Source organism: Gopherus flavomarginatus, chromosome 7 (genome assembly GCF_025201925.1).
Source record: "Gopherus flavomarginatus isolate rGopFla2 chromosome 7, rGopFla2.mat.asm, whole genome shotgun sequence".
NCBI classification, from domain to species: domain Eukaryota; kingdom Metazoa; phylum Chordata; order Testudines; family Testudinidae; genus Gopherus; species Gopherus flavomarginatus.
In genome coordinates, this window is record NC_066623.1 from 84988951 (window position 1) to 85009022 (window position 20072).

Here is a 20072-nt window from a genome sequence, read left to right on the forward strand (position 1 = left end):
GAAGTGCTAGTCACAAAGTACTTATGCAAACACATTCCAGAAGAATGGCACCAGAACATTCCAATATCAAGGATGATACAAAAAGGATAACAGGACCATACTGACCCCTCTTAAAAGATAAGGTCAGGATGACAGTGTGATGAATAAAAATGTTTAAATCAAACCAACATGTACAAGGAAATGGATGATAACTAGCCACATCAGGGGGCAGTAACTAACTGTGTCAGGCCATGTCTACATCTAAAATTTTGCAGCGCTGGTTGTTACAGCTGTATTAGTACAGCTGTATAGGGCTAGCGCTGCAGAGTGGCCACACTTACAGCAACCAGCGCTGCAAGTGGTGTTAGATGTGGCCACACTGCAGCGCTGTTGGGCGGCTTCAAGGGAGGTTCGGGGAACGCGAGAGCAAACCGCGGCGAAGCTGGTCTCCTTTCCCGGTTTGCTCTCTCGTTCCCCGAACCCCCGAACAAGCAGGTCTCCTTCCCTGCGGTTTGCTGGGTGGTTCGGGGAACGCGAGAGCAAACCCGGGAAAGGAGACCAGCTTCGCCGCGGTTTGCTCTCGCGTTCCCCGAACAAGCAGGTCTCCTTCCCTGCGGTTTGCAGGGTGGTTCCGGGAAACGCGAGAGCAAACCGCGGCGAAGCTGGTCTCCTTTCCCGGTTTGCTCTCGCGTTCCCGGAACCACCCAGCAAACCTCAGGGAAGGAGACCTGCTTGCTCGGGGTTCGGGGAACGCGAGAGCAAACCACGGCGAAGCTGGTCTCCTTTCCCGGTTTGCTCTCGCGTTCCCGGAACCACCCAGCAAACCTCAGGGAAGGAGACCTGCTTGTTCGGGGAACGCGAGAGCAAACCGGGGAAGGAGACCAGCTTCGCCGCGGTTTGCTCTCGCGTTCCCGGAACCACCCAGCAAACCGTGGGGAAGGAGACCTGCTTGCTCGGGGTTCGGGGAACGCGAGAGCAAACCGGGGAAGGAGACCAGCTTGATTACCAGAGGCTTCCTCAGGTATGCTGGGATACCTGCTTATTCCACGGAGGTCAAGAAAAGCGCTGGTAAGTGTCTATATTTGATTACCAGCGCTGGATCACCAGCGCTGGATCCTCTACACCCGAGACAAAACGGGAGTACGGCCAGCGCTGCAAACAGGGAGTTGCAGCGCTGGTGGTGCCCTGCAGATGTGTACACCTCCTAAGTTGCAGCGCTGTAACTCCCTCACCAGCGCTGCAACTTTCTGATGTAGACAAGCCCTCAGAGGGGCAGTACATAACCTGTTTGTATCAGGGTATAAAGAGGTATTTCTAAGCAAGTGTCTTGGTCCAGCTGAGAGGGGAATGGAAAGTTCCGCCATTCACTTAGCTGCATCCATTGTCACGGGCATACACATCTTAGTATTCTTGTAAACTATCAGAGTGGTAGTAGCCGTGTTAGTCTGTATCCACAAAAACAATGAAGAGTCTGGTGGCACCTTAAAGACTAACAGATTTATTTGAGCATTTATTCTTTTTTCTTTCTTTTCTTTACGTAAGAGAATAAATGGACACAAATCAGACACCAGGAATGGTAAAATACAAAATCCAGTAGGAGAACACTTCAATCCCCCTGGACATTCAACAACAGATTTAAAAGGAGCCATCCTTCAACAACAACAACAACAACAAACTTCAAAAACAGACTTCAAAGAGAAACTGCAGAGCTACAATTCATTTGCAAATTTAACACCATTAATTTGGGCTTGAATAGGGACTGGGAGTGGCTGACTCACTACAAAAGCAATTTTCTCTCTCTTGTTATTGACACCTCCTCATCAATTACTGGGAGTGGACCACATCCACCCTTACTGAATTGGCCTTGTTAACACTGGTTCTCCACTTGTAAGGTAACTCCCTTCTCTTCATGTATCAGCATATTTATGCCTGCATCTGTAATTTTCACTCCATGCATCTGAAGAAGTGTTTTGTTTTGGTTTTTTTACCCACAAAAGCTTATGCCCAAATAAATCCATTAGTCTTTAAGGTGCCATAGGACTTCTCGTTATCCTTGTAAAGTGTGCCAGGTGCTATTATCGTGCTTTGTTGACAATAAAACTGACCTGGTGCCTTCGTAGCTTAACAGATCTTGTGGTCATTCGGTAGTTTGCGTGAGGTCTGCTGTGCTGGCTGTCTGCACAGAGCTGGGGCAGCCAAAAATCTAACAACACTGGTGACCCAGAACCGCTGATTTGATAAGTAAGCGAGCTGTCCTCTTAAACAGCTTTTCCAAAAGGGAAGATAGGAGATTCAGAGTTTATTATTTCCAATTCCTACATTGTAACTAAATCCATGGAAGCGTAAGTACAGGTGCAACCCTACAGAACAGAATATATATCATTCTAGCCCTGTCATTGGAAAGCTATTTTAGCTGACTAAGTTGTTCTTGGTGGTTAGTGCATCTCTTATTGAACAAGATGAAATATTTCTGGTTCTAAAAAGACTCAGCTGTGATTCAAAGTCAGCCTAGTAAGATTAAACTAATTTTGGATGTGTACCGTATATACTCATTCATAAGCTGAATATTTTTGGTAAAAATGTGATGCATCAAAGAGCAGGGGGTCGGCTTATAAACGGATCTACACCAAAATGTGATTATTTTAAACTCTACAGAATCAATTGAATTGAATATCTAATACAGGGATCAGCAACTTTTGACCTGCGGCCCGCCAGGGTAAACACCTGGTGGACCGGGGCAATTTGTTTACCTGCTGCATCTGCAGGTTCGGCCAATTGCAGCTCCCATTGGCCTGGAGAGGCGAACCGCAGCCAATGGGAGCAGCAGGAAAAGGCGGCCACCACATCCTTTGGCCCGCGCCACTTCCCGCAGTTCCTATTGGCTGGGAACGGTGAACCACAGCCACAGGGAAGCGAGGGGCTCCATGCCTGCAGATCCTCCAGGTAAACAAAACATCCCAACCCACCAGCAGCTTACCCTGATGGGCTGGGAGCCAAAGTTTTCCAACCCCTGAAATACAGGGTCGGCTTATGAAAGTGTCATACAGTTTTTGCTATTTTTACCTATCCATTTTGGGGGGTCGGCTTATAAATGAATGGGCTAATGAACAAAGTATATATGGTAATTACAAAGTGATATAGTGGCACAAATTGATGTGGTGGTACAGAATTGATATCAACTCTATTGTATGCCCACAAATCTTGTAAGGTCTCGGGTACTATGCTTATAAACATTATGCAAAATTCTTAAGCACACTTTATTATCACTGAGTGAAAGTGAATATGTATCAAATTAAGCCATAAAACCAATTTTTGCGAAGTAGTGGGGGGCAGAGGAGAAAACTATATTTCTGAGGTGGCCAAATAACAAGAGATTTCCATTCTTCAGATAACGAGTGAGCTGCCTCCACGGTGCACTTTGGGTCCATGTTACACCCTGCATATTGTGCTGTTGCAGGACTCTAGGGCCAACTCCGTCAAAAAATTTTAAATGAAGTACTGCAATTTCCCTCCCTCACTTTAGAGCACACATTAACATTGTTAGTGCCTAAATGTGACCCTTTATAAATCTTGTTACACACACACACACACACACACAAAACCATCATCTCTTAATGTAGCTACTAGCAATGTTATGTCTTCAAACTGAGCGCAAACACGGAAAGCCAAATACTGCACTGAGGACCTAGAGTAATCTCACCAAGTTGCACAAGGTGAATGCAAAACATGACTCAATATCTGTACACACACACACACTTTTTATATTGCCATCAAGGCCAAGTTATACATTACATAATATGGGGAGTGAAATACAAAGCATTAAGTTCTTTACAAGAGCGCTACTCAAGTCACCTTAAAAAGTGGTTTAAGATTGACAAAATCTTTTACTTTTGAGATTCAGTATCTGCTTCTTCAATTAGCAATGTTACAGGAACAATCACTTCTCTGCAGGTTGCCTTTGAAACACCACTATAAATTTTCATCTAACTACACCTCTACCTCGATATAATGCTGTCCTCGGGAGCCAAAAAATCTTACCGCATTATAGGTGAAACCGTGTTGTATTGAACTTGCTTTGATCCACCGGAGCACTGCTTTACCACATTATATCCAAATTCATGTTATATCAGGTGGCGTTATATCGAGGTAGTGGTGTACTACAAACTCTGAACCAAGTTTAATAAGCTTACTAACACTGATGTCAATTAAGAACTTTAGTAAATACAGTACTGAAGGTTCTTACCTGTGCACTTTTAGATTGTTGATGTGAGACAGAGTGCACTCTGTTTGGTCCATCTACACAGCCTGCAGCAGTGATCCTTTCAGTCTAGGCTGACAAACTCAGTCTTGACAGCTTGCACTATCACACTAAAAACAGCTGTGTAGACAGCACTCTGAAGTTGCAGCTTGGGCTGGAGATCAGGCTCTGAAGCACACCTCTTTCTCTAGGCTTCAGAGCCTGAGTTCCAGTCCAAACCACAATGGCTACACAGCTATTTTTAGTGTGGTAGTGCAAGCCCGAGTCTATCGAGGCTGAAAGGCTCACTGAGGTGGGCCATGTAGACATCATTGCTCCAATTCAGCAAGGTACTTGAGCACATCAGTGATCCCATCCTACTTCAGTTAAGCACATGCTTTAGTTCTTTGCTGAACTGGGGTCAGCGTCACTACCATGTTAATATTTAAACAAGATGTCTAACATTTACTCCCTCAGTTTTCGCATGATGCTAATCCACAAGCAAAGCAATATAGGAATTAGTTTCACTCGCCTCCATTTCTTGCAAATTGGAAATCATAAATTATCATGCTTTTATCAATATAAATCCACTGGCTGGAGACAGACATGCAATTTCAATTCAGTTCCCAGATTCACCCCTCCACAGTATAGCATTTAAGTTTTCATATTTGTTGTTCTTCACAGGATACATTTACTATTTAAAAGAAAAAATTAATTCAGATTTTATAGTGCCAATAGCATAATCACTGTACACCTCTACCTCGATATAATGCTGTCCTCGGGAGCAAAAAAAATCTTACCCTGTTATAGGTGAAACTGTGTTATATCAAACATGCTTTGATCCACCGGAGTGTGCACCCCTGCCCCACCTCCTGGCCAGAAACACTGCTTTACCGCGTTATAGTCAAATTGGTGTTATATTGGGTCGCATTATATCGAGGTAGAGGTGTATTTCAAAGAGCAATATTTTCCTAAAAAATTACAGTATTAAATGTCTAAACTATAATATTTGTCAGTACAATTCCTGGGCTAATAGGAAGATACACGTTGTCAAACTATGTACTGGAACTAGAATTACTTTAAGTTATAGAAAGCTTATAATTTAACGTGATTAAGGGATTTTTTAAAAAGCTGGTAACACTTTATTATGGTTGGTGACAATATTGGTTTTGGATACAAGATTGAAATGTGCTGCATCTTTTCAAAAAAGGAAACAATCTTTCTAATGTCATCTGAGTGAGTCAAATGTTTTATAAACATGATTTACTATCTAAATAAATAAATTAAAACTACAAAAAGTTAATAAAAAAAACAGCTGCCTCCCTACTACCATGTTATATTAGTATCATCAGATTCCTTATTGATGGGTATGTATGATGCTGGTAGACCAGGCACCAGCTCGTGCCCAGGTTCCTATGTCTCTTTTGACCACTGACAAATAGATGGAACCCTCTGGCTCACCTGTGTGTTTGTATCGTTAAAATAGGCAACAGAATTACAAGAATGTGTTTAGACTTTATGAAATGCTTGACAGTTGCTGCATGCTAAAAGCTGGGACTGGATGGCAGGGGATGGATCACTCAATAGATTGCTCTGTTCTGTTCACTCCTTCTGAAGCATCTGGCACTGGCCACTGTCAGAAGACAGGTTACTAGGCCAGATGGATCATTGGCCTGATCATGTTTTTGTTCTTAACAGGCATCCCTCTATCGTCCACAGACTAACGATCTGGTAGAAAGAGTCAATTGGACATTGAACCTATGCTGAGGATGTATGGTATCTGGTGAGAGATCTGATACCTGTAACATGGAAGGTAGTGTATCTAAGGCAGTGGTCACCAACTGGTCGATCACAATCGACTGGGAGATCATCTAGGATCAACCAGTGGATCATGATCTTTGGCAGTATAGCAGAGCTGCTGCTAAGGCAGGCTCCCTGCCTGCCCCGGCCCCACGCTGCTCCTGGAAGCGGCCAGCATGGCCTCGGGGCAGGGGTCTCCCTGTGCACACTGCTCCTGCCTGCAAGCACTCCGCCCCACAGCTCCCATTGGCTGGGAACAGAGAGCTGTGGTCAATGGGAGCTGCGGGGGCTTGCTTGCAGAGAGAGGCAGTGCACGGAACCACGTGCCCTCAGCCCCCCGGCAGGGGCATGTTGGCCCCTTACGGGAGTGGTGGGGACCGGGCTAGGCAGGGAGCCTGCCTTAGCGGCAGCCACACTACACCACAGACCAGGAGCCACTGCAGGTAAGTGCTGCCCGGCAGGAGGCCACACCCCAAACCCCAGCCCTGAGCCCTCTCCCAGAGCCAGCATCCCATATCTCCTCCTGCACCCCAAGCCCCAGCCCTGGCCCCCCTCTTGGAGCCAGCATCCTGTACCCCCTCCTGCACCCCAACCCCCTGCACCAACCCTCTCCTGTACCCAAACTCCCCCCCAGAGCTTGCACACCTCACTCCCTCCTGCACCCCAACTCCCTACCCCACCCCTGAAAGTGAGTGAAGGCGGGGAAGGGAGAGTGAGTGACGGAAAGAGGAGGGGGAAAGAAGTGAGCAGAGCGGGGCAGATCCTGGGTTGCCCTTAAATACAAAAGTGATCTTAGGCGTAAAAAGATAGGAGACCACTGATCTAAGGGGATAAGACTTGGGTCTGTCATAATATTCCAAAGTAGGGTATTAGGCCTTGATCAATAACAAAGGTTGTGAACTGCAGAAATATTAACAGTGAGAGCCTAGAACTCATGGTCTCCTGACTCAAAGCCCAATGCACGACCTTTCCATACATTACAAAGTATTTTATGAGGGAGGGTCTCTCTCTAGTACTATCTCTGAGAGGAGTGACACTTGGCTGGCCTGGTCATGCACTGGAAGAACAGGAGAAGTGCTAGGAACCTACCAAAAATGCTATACTTCGTGCTCCCACTATAGCAGCTCACTCTGTAGAATTTATCCTGCAGTGTACCATTCCCAATTCTGAGGGATGAGGATTTAGTGTCACTGAAAATTACCCAGAAGTTACTCAGCATGTTTCATCTACTCCAATGCCCACAGTTTGTTACAACTATACAGGAAATTCAACAGGAAAAATGCAACTGTCTTCCTCCTCATGAGCATTTTGACTTCTTGGAAGAAAGGAAAGTGACAGAAAAACTTTGATCAACTCCTCTTCCCTTGGCCTTCGCGGGAGAAGGATCTGTTGGTACTACTTCCATTATCTAATGTTACTGAGTCCTCTCTACCAATGAAGAAAAGAGAGTTTGTAGATTGGATAAGATAGGCCAGGTTAGAAGATGGGAGAGAAGAACCGATAAAGATGTCAGCCTTCCCGTTTAACACCTGTAAGGCAGTTACCAAAAGAAAAAAAAAAATCTTTTCACATCTCAATGGGGCCCAAGGGCTATGCCCTAACGGCTTAATAGAAAGGATATTATAAAAAAGTTGTGCATGAATATAGACTAAAATGGTATCAGAGAAGCCAGAATGCAGTTTTGTAATACATTTTAACACCACATTATTATAGCAGCTATTCTTTTAAAGTAACCATTAAAAACATTTGGTTTTTACTGTGTGTTCTTGTTTCATTAGGGTAAATCTGTTCAAACTAGGACTTCAATGATGTCCGTGTACACTTGGTTTTTGTATAAATGAGCAAAAAAGCATATTGTCACAGGCATCTTTGAAACAGTTTCAAGGCAAAATTAACAAAATAGATACAGTAAAGTTAGATTATTCTACATACCAATGTAAATTAGGGATTATACCAAGAACTGAATACCTAGGTACAATGGGATGCCATTCAAACTGCTTTGCAAGCCACACTGTACATATGATCAATAGTTAGGATTTGCCACAAATCACATACAAGAACCACTATTTAAACTAGTACCACGCCTCTGGCAGCAACTAGTACCTGACATTTTAAATAAAGGACGGGGGGGGGGAAACAAAGCTCCACCTATAACTCACAGAACCAGCCGGGCAAGATTATATATGATGTATAAACATTTATTCCTAACACACATACTCAATGCACAAAATAATCATGATCATCTTTCAACTTATATCCTGAGGCTTGTACTTAAATACTGGAGGATATAGTGAATTTGCACTTTACTTTACCCCCCTTTTATCTTTTTCTGAAAGATTTAAAAAAACATACAAGACCACTATACTTAAAATTAGACATACCAGCTGTGTTTTGCTTTGAGGGTGTGCACATCAGGCAGGATACTAAAATATGCAAGAATCCTGCCATCAGAAAGCAGGATCCTTATCCTATAAATTCAGTAAGAAAGGACAGAAAAGCAAAACAGAGGCATAGCAGGATATGTACTCTCACACGAGTGTGTGAAGGACTCAGTGCCCTCAGTTTGTTACTACAGAGCAGTTCTCAAACTTTTGTATTGGTGACCCCTTTCACACAGCAAGCCTCTGAGTGTGACCGCTCCCTTATAAATTAAAAAACACATTGTAATATATTTAACACCATTATAAATGCTGGAGAAGAAGTGCGGTTTGGGGTGGAGGCTGACAGCTCACAATCCCCCATGTAATAACCTTATAACCCCTTGAGGGGTCCTGAGCCCCAGTTTGAGAACCCCTGCTATAGCATCAACTAGAAATTAAAATTTTTGTTCTCATTTCAGAAACAGTTTCCATAACCAGGACTGTTTAAATGACACCGTTTTAAAAGTAGGTTAAGCTATAGGGCAGTCAATATTGACAGTTTTATCACTGTAGTGTAATTGATTTTTTAATTTTATTGTAGAACTCAAGATCCCCATTTCCGTTCAGGAAACTGGATCAGCTTTGCTATAGAGCGTGGAGGCACCACCTAATCAAGTTTCATTCCACCACTGCATTTTGATATTTCAACACCATGGCTCAGAATATAAAGAGAAGCTGTGTTTGATTTTAGATAGGAAAGCAGCAAGTGCAAGAAGCCAAGTTTTTTTATTTTCTGTTGAACCGTTTCTTGGGAAGTCCAGAGGTATTCATTCACAATACAAGCTTGAGCTGCTAATTTCAGATCCGATCTTTTCCTACTGATCAGATGTTCAGATCCAGACTTTGGGCCCCTCTCTTTTGAGGATCAGATAATAAGTTCACGCCTGGATCTAGGGGTTCGTTCACCTCTGCTCATCAGTATTTTGGGGAGAGAAGAAAACAACCTCTGAGGTAACCTAGACCACACGGTCACCAGACGACACCTGAAGAAAGCCGAGTTATGTAAGGCAGACTAAAGCTTTGGGGTGGGCCCCACACTCCACACACAGGTTTTGTTCCTAGGCTAATTGCAGCTGTGGGACGTGCACACACGCTACGGTTCTTCGCTCGCCGAAGGATAATCCCCCATTTGGCGGGGAGGGGCGTGGGGCAGGTAGCCAGACTCACTGCCCCCGCCCCCCCGGGGCACAGCAATGTAACTAGGGCCGGACAGAGAAACTGGCAGCAACTTGCCCCCGCCCCGCGCACGCAGGAGGCTGATCCCGGCAGCCCACCTCCGATGGGAGATGCCCGGGGGCTCCCAGAGCCACACACAGCGGGCGGGGGCAGGCCGCTCCCCCAGCCCCCGGCACGGGCGGGCAGCTCCCCCCGGGGCTCCCGGCTCCCCCAGCCTCAGGCCGCCGCCCCGGCCGCACGTCAGGGACAGCCAGGCGCTTGCAGCGGCCGCCGCCCCCAGCTTACCCGGCTGGTCCGCGTCCCCCAGGGCCCAGCGCGCCGAGCGCTCAGGCTCCCGCCGCACGCTCGCCCAGCGGGGGACCGGCTCCAACCGGCACCTCAGGCTCCGCCCGCCTCCCCAGTCACGTTACCGCCTCTCCGCCAATGGGGGCCCGGCTGGCGGAGCCGCTGACGGGGGGGCTGGAGACAGAGGCTCAGAATGTCGCCCACCCCCTACTAGAGCCGGGGTCCTGCCGCTGCGGCCGGGCCTGGCCGGCGAGATGCGCCCACAGGGGACCCGGCCCAGCCCGGGAGGGAGGCGACCGGCGAGAGCCCAGGAGCTGCCTGGAGGTGGCGGCGGCGGGAGGGCGAGTTCCCGGCGGAGCAAACCCGCCCTTGGACTCCTCGCTGCGTCCCTGCTCGCGCCTCTGCCCCCCGGGCATCCGCAGTGGGGATCGCTAGTAGGGCAGCACCCCAAAGCCTCAGTCAGGGTACGGCCCCAGGGTGCTAGCCGGGCACCCTGCAAACACCTAGCACCAGAGACAGCGACTGCTCGCAAGAGCTGGAGAGCAAGATCCAGCACCGAGGCAGAGGCGACGACGGACCATGTGAGAAACAGCTGTAAGTTCGCATGTGGCCACAGAGTCCAAGTGTGTGCTAGCCACAGCGGTGAAACACCACTTCCTTCACCCACGCGTGGCTGAAATGGAGGCAGTGGCCTTCCTAGGACCTGGCCTTTGGACTCCTGAATAGTCGGAGAAGTTACAGGTGGACGGGACCCTTTAGGTCATCTAGTCTAGATGTTCCCAAATTGTGATTTTAGATTTACTAGTGTTCTGGAGAGCACTTACTGATTTCAAGTCCATAGACAGCTGGCTCTTCATTTCCAGCTGCATTAAAAAATTTGAAAATACTTGTTTTACCTAGTATTCGTATTCCAGGTAAAGGAATGTTGCCAGAGGAATATTGCGTGTTTATTAATGGGACGGAAGCCGGCCAAACGATAATGTTGCTATTAAATGTGGTCCATACTAAGACAACTCCTGATCCAGTCCAACTCCCCTCTGCAGAGGCTAGAGCAGGATTATCTCCCATAATATATTCCTTGCAGATGACAACATTTTTTGCCATGGGTAGCTTTTCTAATGCTTAGGATTGCTATCTTTCTTGCTGTGTTCTGTGGGGAAAATATCTTTGCACCAGAAAGATGTGATGGTGCATTGATCTATTCTTACATATTTCCTATGAAGCACCTGGCACATTTGTGCAATAGAAATAATAATAATGTTGCCACTCTGGAGTTGTACTCAAAGTACATTTAACATATTACATTTTCTGCAAGCATAAGTGACCCATCAAAATCAAAGCTGGTGGCAGCAATCCTGTGAGCTACTGCAGCAAGGATTTTCCTTTGTGTCCATGCAGAAACAAATGCTTTCTGAGTCACAGTAATATGATCCCTCTGTCTGTGTGGATAGCTCTTCCGTGCTAATTCAGATTCTAATGGAAACCCTAGAATAAAATTAAAAGGTTCACTAATATGAACAATTCTTTAAATATATATCCACATATTTATTTGAATTTCCCTCTTCACTTCCTGTTTCAATAACTGGCAGTATAAACTTTCCTTTCAAACATGATTGCAAAGAGCAGCTTCCTCTTTGCCTCTGTCCATTAAAGACTGATTTATTTTTTTATTCCTACTTAAATTTCTGCATCTAGCTCTTATAATCTGGGACAGGAATGCTCCTGCTTCCTAGTGACTCAGACAGACAGCCCAATCTATTGGCAGAATTTTTATGCCCAGCTTTCATTCTTAGCAGCTCTCTAACAGAGATTCATTTGGAACTCAATTTACAATACAGTATTACTCTTTATACCCATTCCACTATAAAAAGCCATTTATCCAACAATCAGGTTGGCTTCCAGGAAAGTGGATCTAATTATTTTTTTCAAAAAAGCACCAAACTTTCCTTTTCTGTTCAGAACATGAGAGAACAGCATAAATCAAATGGTACAAACTAGATTTTGTGAAAATAAGCACATGCAAATCTTAAAAAGATAATTTTGTTTTAGTTCCAACTAAACCAGTTATTTATAAAAATACACACTCCCTTGCAACCTAAACATCATAGGATTGAGAGCCTGAAAATAAGACTCAAAACAAACGTGAAACTGACTTCATTGTCCAAGCTGAGAGAAATGCAAACTGTAAGCAAACATCATAAACAGTGAAATGTAAATTTTTTTTAATTATTATTTTTAATAATCTAAAATGTTATTAGTAACCTGGGGAAGGAAATGTTTACAAAGTTACTGTTGTTTTAAATCCATAGTATCCCTTTAACCTGCAGGGGATGGACTTTGATTAGCATTACTCTGAATCATTTAAGTCATTACTGTCATGTCAACAAAGAAGATTGAATGGAATTGTCTCCAGTTACTGAACTCAGAATTCTTTTTAATTCCTGATAAGCACTAGATAGCTGGCTGGCAAATTTCTCCTTTAAAAAGCAATTGCCATTTGGCTCATGACATTCCTATCTCCTCGGCTGATTGCACCTTGATTTCCATCAGAAAGATAAATCCTCTGCTATGTCGGTGCTTTCGTGATACATGATTTAATCTATTCAGCTGTAATAGAACTATTTTCCCTCCTGTAAACAAAATAAAATATCATCTTATCATATAATTTTTAAGTCTGCTAAATTTTAAAACATGAACTATATCCAGGATCTGCCATATTGTCTCATTGTCAGCAACAGGATTAGAGCCAAAAGAAGATGAGTTAATATCCTGTTAAACTACAAAACTAGGAATAGTTATGACAAACATTCTGTTGTGCTAAAAATTAAAGGAAATGTATCAGATTAAATCATAAAACTGAATCTGATACCTCAAAAGTTCCATAGCAGTCACATTAACAACTCATAGTCGCCAACCTGTTAGGTTTAGCAGTTATCTGTTCTGTCACTGACTTAACAGAAGGAAAAGCATAGGAGGACCATTCAACACATCAATTGCACCTTCGAAAAGTCAAACGGATGAAGACTAACGGTGTCCAAAGGGAACAATTTGTTAGCCACCCACTGAAAGAATCAACATGTCTTCATTTGTGCACCAATAGTCTTACATTTAACAGGCCATATTCATTGTGTTCATGTAATTTCATGTTGCAATAGTGTTATACTAGAAATGAATTTCTCCCAAACTTCCTAGTGCAGCACTGCCTCAATAAAAGTTCTCCACACTACATGATATGCATTGGAGATAGCTGGCTACCACATGACAATCCAAAGTGTTTCAGAGTTCACTTCTCATAAGCCATGCCATCAGACAAAGCTTTTCTAGATTGGTATTTGGACACTATGAAAGTAGTTACAAATCTGCCAGAATTCTGGTAAGCAACATCAGTTTCAAATACTATACTCTGTGTGACCAATGTGAGACAAACACCTACTCTGATCCTTTTAATTTCACAGTTCTGAGAACACTGGGGATAGAAAAAAAGACAGGAGCTATGACATAGATAAAGTGTCCCAATATATTTTAGAGCAGTGGTTCTCAAACTTTTTTTTTCATGGGCCACTTGAAAATTGCTGAGGGTCTTGGTGGACCACTTACTGATCTTTCCAAATATTGTTTGGACTGTTAGCTAACGATTGTAAAGCGCTTTGAATAAAAGTATTATATATATTAAAAAAACCTTACTAATAATAAACATTTTTTGTTCTACAAATAAAAGCGCACAACTTATTTTAAAAGTAGTCTTACCTTTCTAATGCGATGGACTTGCCCTCTCTTCCCTGCTGTGACAGCCCCCGAGCTGGGGTTGGGAAGGAGGGGAGTCTCCCCCACTGCAGCAGTCACTGAACTGGTGCTGGGAAGGAAGGGGGTCTCCCCCACTGCAGCAGTCACTGAACTGGGCTGGGAGGGAGGTGGGGTCTCTCCCTCTCTCCCCCGCCATGGCAGCCCCCGAGCTGGGGCTGGAAAGGAGGTGGGTATCTCCTCTGCCACAGCAGCCACAGAACTGAGGCTGGAAAGAAGCCCTGCATGGCCCAAATTCTCCCCACCCCTTCTTCTCACCCCACTGCCCCCTCTCACCTACCCTCTATTCCCCCCAAGGCCAACACCTCACCTTACATATGCATCTTCTCCAGGGTCCAGGCACCTCATTAGTGGAACCACACCTGCGTGGCTCCACTAATTAGGTGGGTGACCCTTCATTCTCTTGTGTGCAGCCGCCCAGGCACACACCATAGAGGCAACTATCCACAGACCGCCTGAATGGAGTTCATGGACCACAGTGTGAGAACCTCTGTTTTAGAGAAAAGCCATCCACTGCTCAGGATGCTGGTTCTCTGAACCTACTGCAAACTGTTGCTAACTGAGCTTTCTTCACAGTGCCAGAGAGATCAATACGTGGCTCCCCATTCCTTTATTAACTGTGCAGAGTTGCAGGAACAATAATATCTTGATTGACCATTCCTTTGGAAGCAACTATCTGCAACTTGAGGGCTAGTCTATGTGAGGGGTTTAACCTGGATTACTGACCTGTCTGTTTACCTTTGTGCCTCCCCTGCCATAATGTCCCCTTCCCTGTTTAAAAGCAGGTGCCGGGCCAGATCTTACCCATTCCTCCTAGATTTGAGTGTTTTAGCATTGCTGAAATACTAGTCCAGGAGCCCCACAACATGCTTCACCATTTGGACCTGTATTGAAATGTTGGATCTCATCACCATCTGGGGTGAAATATTAATGTAGAAAGTTCATGTGGAAGCCGTCTGTAGACACTGAAAAGGTTCCTGTCTGGGATGCTGACCAATGCTGGATAAAGAGCAAGCAACTCAGGAGGACCTACATTTAAATGGCGGATGAAAGGAAAAAAAAATCTAGCAGTAGACATGTGACCTATTCATTTTGTGAGGAACTGGACAGGATTTTCACAACTACACACCAACCCAGAAATGTTGTGGATGCTGCTGCCCACTCCTCCCCCCTGCCCTGAGGACAACCAGCAAGAATTACTGAATGATGACAACTGGGTTCTCTTTGGGACTCAGGACCCAGATGCCAGACAGGTTTGGGACTGAGGACCCGGATCCCAGCCAGGTTGAAAGAGAACCCGATACCTGCCATACTATCTTCTGTTCCGGGGGATGCAGCCATTTTAGGTATAAGATCCTGAGTCTCCAGTCCCCACATCCCTCCCTCCTATGGCCCACACTGTCTGTTCAGTCCCCAGTACACATTTCCAAGATGGCAGCTCCCCTGCCCCGGCAGTTGGCCTCTGTCACATACGAAAGACCTGACCATCAACCATTTTCAGGCCCACACAACAAAGGACACATGTCTATCTACTTATTTTCCTAACCCTCCCCATATCTCTCCTGCCCAGTGAAACCCCTTCTTAACCGCCATGCGCCATCTCTAAATGGCAGCCAGTAACATGGTGCAGCCGCAGTCTCTACTCTGTTGCTCGGTGTCTGCTTTGTGGCACAGCCCTCCAGCCCTGTCACCATCTGATTTTCCGCACTTCCGGGGGACTCCTCCAACAAGAATCCAGACACTCCTCGCAGCAGCTTGGCAGTCCACAGCCGCGCCACTCCTTCAGCGGCTAGTGGCGGGAGGACTGCCCACTACTCTGGGTCCTGGCCCAGGGACCCTGCAAACAGCAGCTTCCTGCTGCCTCTTCCAGCTCACTGTCTCTATACCCTCGACCACTTCCCTGCAGCCTCAGTTCCTTCTGCTCCTGCCTCTGGCTCCAGCTCCTTTGCCCTCTTCCCAGGGCCTCGAGCCTGTAAATCCTGGCAGCCCATCAGGAGCTCTCTCTAGTTCCCCAGACCCTACTAGCACCTGCCCTTCCCCAAGTGCTGGTCTCTCTGTAGCCCTGTGGGAATCCAGTCTTCTCCCTAGGGCTCCCTGCAGTAACTAACTTGCCCCCTCACATACACATATGGACATTGTATGAACATAAACATACAAAAATGATTGCTCCCTGCTCAGGTATAAATGCCTATAACACACATTCTTACAGGAAAAGAACTGACAATTGTTGCAGAACCTATCTATTTTTCTCTACACTTTTTCCATGTCTGCAGGGGAGAAAAAGAAAAATCTAAGTCTGATGACATGATGCTCTTTGCTACAACCACAATTGCAATGCAATGAATGTGGAAGTCTCTAAAACAGTGAGGAATATGGATGTAGCAAGGGAGAAGAGCACGCAGACTCCTTCACCCACCCCCTGATGGACGGAGCCAGGGCACCCACACCCCAATAATCTCCTGAGCATTACCAAGCTTTATAACTCCGTGTGACAGTACCTTTTCCCTTGTATGACACAGCTGCATGAAAATGGCCCAGCAGTTGATCTCTCCATGCCAAACTGGTTGACTGTGGACCAGTAGCATTTGAAGATTGCAAGCTTCCAGATGGCAGTGCTGACCCACTTCTCCACGGGTATAGGACATTCCATGTTGGTACCCTTCCACTGCAGCTCCAGGGCTAGCTCAGCACATCTCTCAAATAAGGTTGCCTTTCCCATCTTGAAATTCTCTGGTCATCCTAGGTCTGCAGAACAATCCTTTCCCACCAATCCACACTGGTTTTGCAAGCCCAGAAATGGTACTACATGGTGAGAAGCTGCTCTAGGAACCAATCCTCTAGCATCAACTGCTCTGTGTCCCTCTCTTTTTCATTGTCCTCATCCCACTTCCTCTGCTGCTGAATCTACTCCCGATGCTGGAGGAGCAGTTGCCACATCATCTGCTGAGTGGTGCAATGGGAGAAGATCAAAGCTGAAAGTTTGAGTGCTGAAATACAGCCCAAGTAACCTTTTCCAATTTGCAGTTGCCAGCATAGTGGCGTGGAGCACTGTTGGGTGTTGGCCAATAACAGCAATTCAAAAAGGGCGCTAGCCCATCCAGAAAGGAAGCATGGGCAAAGAAAGTGGGATTTAAAAATTTTTTTGAACCCACCTGGCTTCTGCTTTGCATCCTACAATTCACAGGGAAAAAAATATCCTAGGATGCAGGCTGAGATACTGTCTGAGAACACCACATGCTTGGCAAGCAGTAAAGCCACCACTGTGTGTATACAGGATGCAAACTGAAAGATGGAACAGGTGTTTCATTTGCACGCTATTGGTGTGGCTTGCATACTGTGTTACCTTACGTGCACCCCACCACACAATAGACAAGCCCTGAGCCAATCCTCTTGTATGAAGAATTTGCCTGATAGAAAACTTCTTCCGATGATCACCACATGCATCTCTGGCAAAGCTATGGTAGCAATGTTTTTTCTGGCCTGGTTTCTGCTTCTCCCCATCCCATTTTCTGACCCTAAAGATAACATCTGCATGGTCTGGCTGAAACAATATAGAATCAGCTGATCATCCTGAGAGGCCCATGGAGCCCTTCTGACAACTGTAATCTAAAAATACCATTGATATTTCTACTAGGGCTAATGGCTCTGATTTGAAGCATCTTGAAATGTTGCACCTCAATACTATAGGTTCACAAATACTTTACTTACAATCCTTTGGGCTTTCCCTATTGGTATATTCAGGAAATCTGATACTATTCAATTGCTTCTTGCTCTTACTAACGTTTCTGTGTCTCCTTTTGTAATTCCTGAAATTGCATATCACATAGGTTTAAATCAGAAGCTATCTTGAAAGGATATTTTGGAGCAACAGTGACCTCTACTGGATATATAGGAGCTTACAACTGAATCCACATGCATGGACCTGCCAAAATTTTGTGGCACTATATAGGCAAATAAGTAATTCTGCCAATAGCTTTTAGAACAGCATCAAGCTTGCATAAGGATTCTTAATTAGTTCATCTAAGCATTGTGGCAAACAGAAAAGTTTTATCCAGCATCCGTTGGTTGGGAAGATCAGTGTAGTCTCCGCTTGCATGATGACAATCCCAGAGCCTTGGATATTACAGACTAAAATCAAATAGTCCAGATTCTCACCACAGAATTGGCTAACCTGGATGGTTTGAAATTCTGAGACTCTAAAGCCTAGTCTTATTAATCCTGTGCCTTAATTCCAGTCATTTGGAAAAGAAGAGACCAGAGCAGCCCTGGTAATATGGAAGCAGCCAGTATTAGGCATATGAGGCCAGGATGATCAGCTGCTGCTTTGTTAGTTGCAATGCAATGAGAAATGTAAGGCTTGTCTACAGAAGGATAGCCAAGAAAATTAATGTGATCTAACTAAGGCCTGGTTTACACTACAAAGTTAAGTCATCTTAACAACGTAGCTCAGGGGTATGATAAATCCACCCCCAAGTGGCGCAGTTAAGCTGCCCTAACCCCCCCAGCATATACAGTGCTAGGCTTGGTCCACATTACAGAGTTAGATCGACATAAGGGAATTTACATAGACCTAATTATGTCAGTGTACACACTACAGCCTTGCTCCTGATGATGTAAGTGCCCTACGACACCAACATAACTCCACCTCCACGAGAGGTGTAGGGCTTATATCGGTGTAGTTAGGGCGATGCAGTGTTTGTGTAGACACTGCAAGGTATTTACATCAGCTGTTGGCTGTCATTCTTGTCAATTTCAAAGCTCTGGCGAGGAGCTGGGAGCCCAAGGGCATGGGGATCTTTTGGGGGGGCGTGGAACCAGCTCCCAGTGGGGAGCTGCGTGTGAAGCTGAGAGCCTCTTAAGTCGGGGAAAGCACTCCTGGTAAGGACGTGTACCACAATTACTGTGATGGATGTAAGTCCACCTAAGTTTGTAGTGTAGACATGCCCCTACATCAATGGAAGAATTCTTCTGTCGACCTAGTTACCATCTCTCAGGGTGGTGGATTACCTACACTGACAGGGAGACCCCTCCCGTCAGCATTGGTAGTAATCTACACCGAAGCACTACAGCAGCACAACTGCAGCAGTGGAGCTGTGCCACAGTAGCATTTCAAGAGTAGATAAGACCTAAAGGTCTGAATTTGAAGTGGATTAATTAAATCACATTAAATCCCTGTGTGGACTGTTATTCAGAATTAAAGTGCCCTTAATTCGGTTTATCTTAATTCACTTTGGAAGTGAACCATGGGGCATGGACAGAAATACAGCCCAAATTTGGGACATCCTGCATTATGCAGGGCTTTTGAGAGATACGTATTTTCCTTTTCCTCTTTCACTCTGTGTTGTTTCCCATTTTCTGTGACTGTTTGTGACTAAGTCAATGCAAACAAGATAGCCATAGCAGCAAGACAGCATCGTTTTTTGCCCTATTAAAGGGCAGAGGCCCTGAAAAATATAAATGACTCTATAGCATACGTGGTACTTGATAAGGACACCTCTATGCATCTGTTGTCTGATGGTGCTTTTTATGGATGTAGTCTATATCAATATTTAATTCCTCTTTAGTGACAAGTGGAACCATATGACAGATTAAGCATGAAGTTAAGTTTGTGTTTAAAACTGCCTCCAACCCTGGCAAGGTGGGTGAGATAATATCTTTTAATGGACCAACTTCATGCTTGTCCCAGGCTTGTTTCTCTCATGAATAGAAGTTGGTCCAGTTAAAGATATTACCTCACCCACCTTGTTTCTCTAATATCCTGGGACTGATATGACTACAGCTACACTGCATCCAACCCTATAAGCATAGGATATCCTATGTAGGATGCATATATTGGGCACCATGGCAAAAGGTTACATTCCCCAAAAGGAGATTAAACACTGTTTATGCAGTTTGTGACTCATAAAGTATATTCAATAACTGGGTCCTATATTTCCTGCCTGGCCATCTGTTTCATCCTGCTGGTAATAACCAGAATATTTGTCATTTTAAATGACTTTTTGACAGAAACTGTCACATCCAGATGCATCTTCCTGTATTCAAATCACACTCATGTTAGAATAGTGTGTTGTGGCCATCAAAGCTCTTAGTCAGGGGTTGCAATTACATACTAATACAGAAAGAGAGAGAGTGTGTGTGTGTGAGGGGGTGTTAATCTGCAAGATGAGTAGATAAGAGGATTGTACCATGACTCAAACTGCCCTTTAGGAGGAGGAATATACTGATTCGGGCCCCATTTCAGTGAAGTATATGCTTAAATCTCATTTAAATTAATTGGATTTAAGCACATAATTAAGCACTTTGCTGAATAGGATACATGTAAGCATGTGCTTAAGTGCTTTGCTGAATCAAGGCTGTGGCTGGGTTTCAAACCA

At 45.0% G+C, this 20072-nt stretch overlaps 1 protein-coding gene across 5 annotated transcripts in view; it reads right to left on the minus strand.

Moving 5' to 3' along the window:
* LRRC8B (leucine rich repeat containing 8 VRAC subunit B) overlaps positions 1–9967 on the minus strand; it is a 40993-nt gene extending 31026 nt beyond the window's left edge. For 2 of the 5 annotated variants that reach the window (XM_050962143.1, XM_050962141.1), the window contains exon 1: positions 9898–9965. The gene's annotated coding sequence lies outside the window, so the exon portion shown is untranslated. Of the gene's footprint in view, positions 1–9897 lie in introns of all 5 variants that reach the window. The other 3 variants (XM_050962142.1, XM_050962140.1, XM_050962145.1) reach the window with 2 other exon arrangements.
* Positions 9968–20072: the final 10105 nt, after the last annotated feature.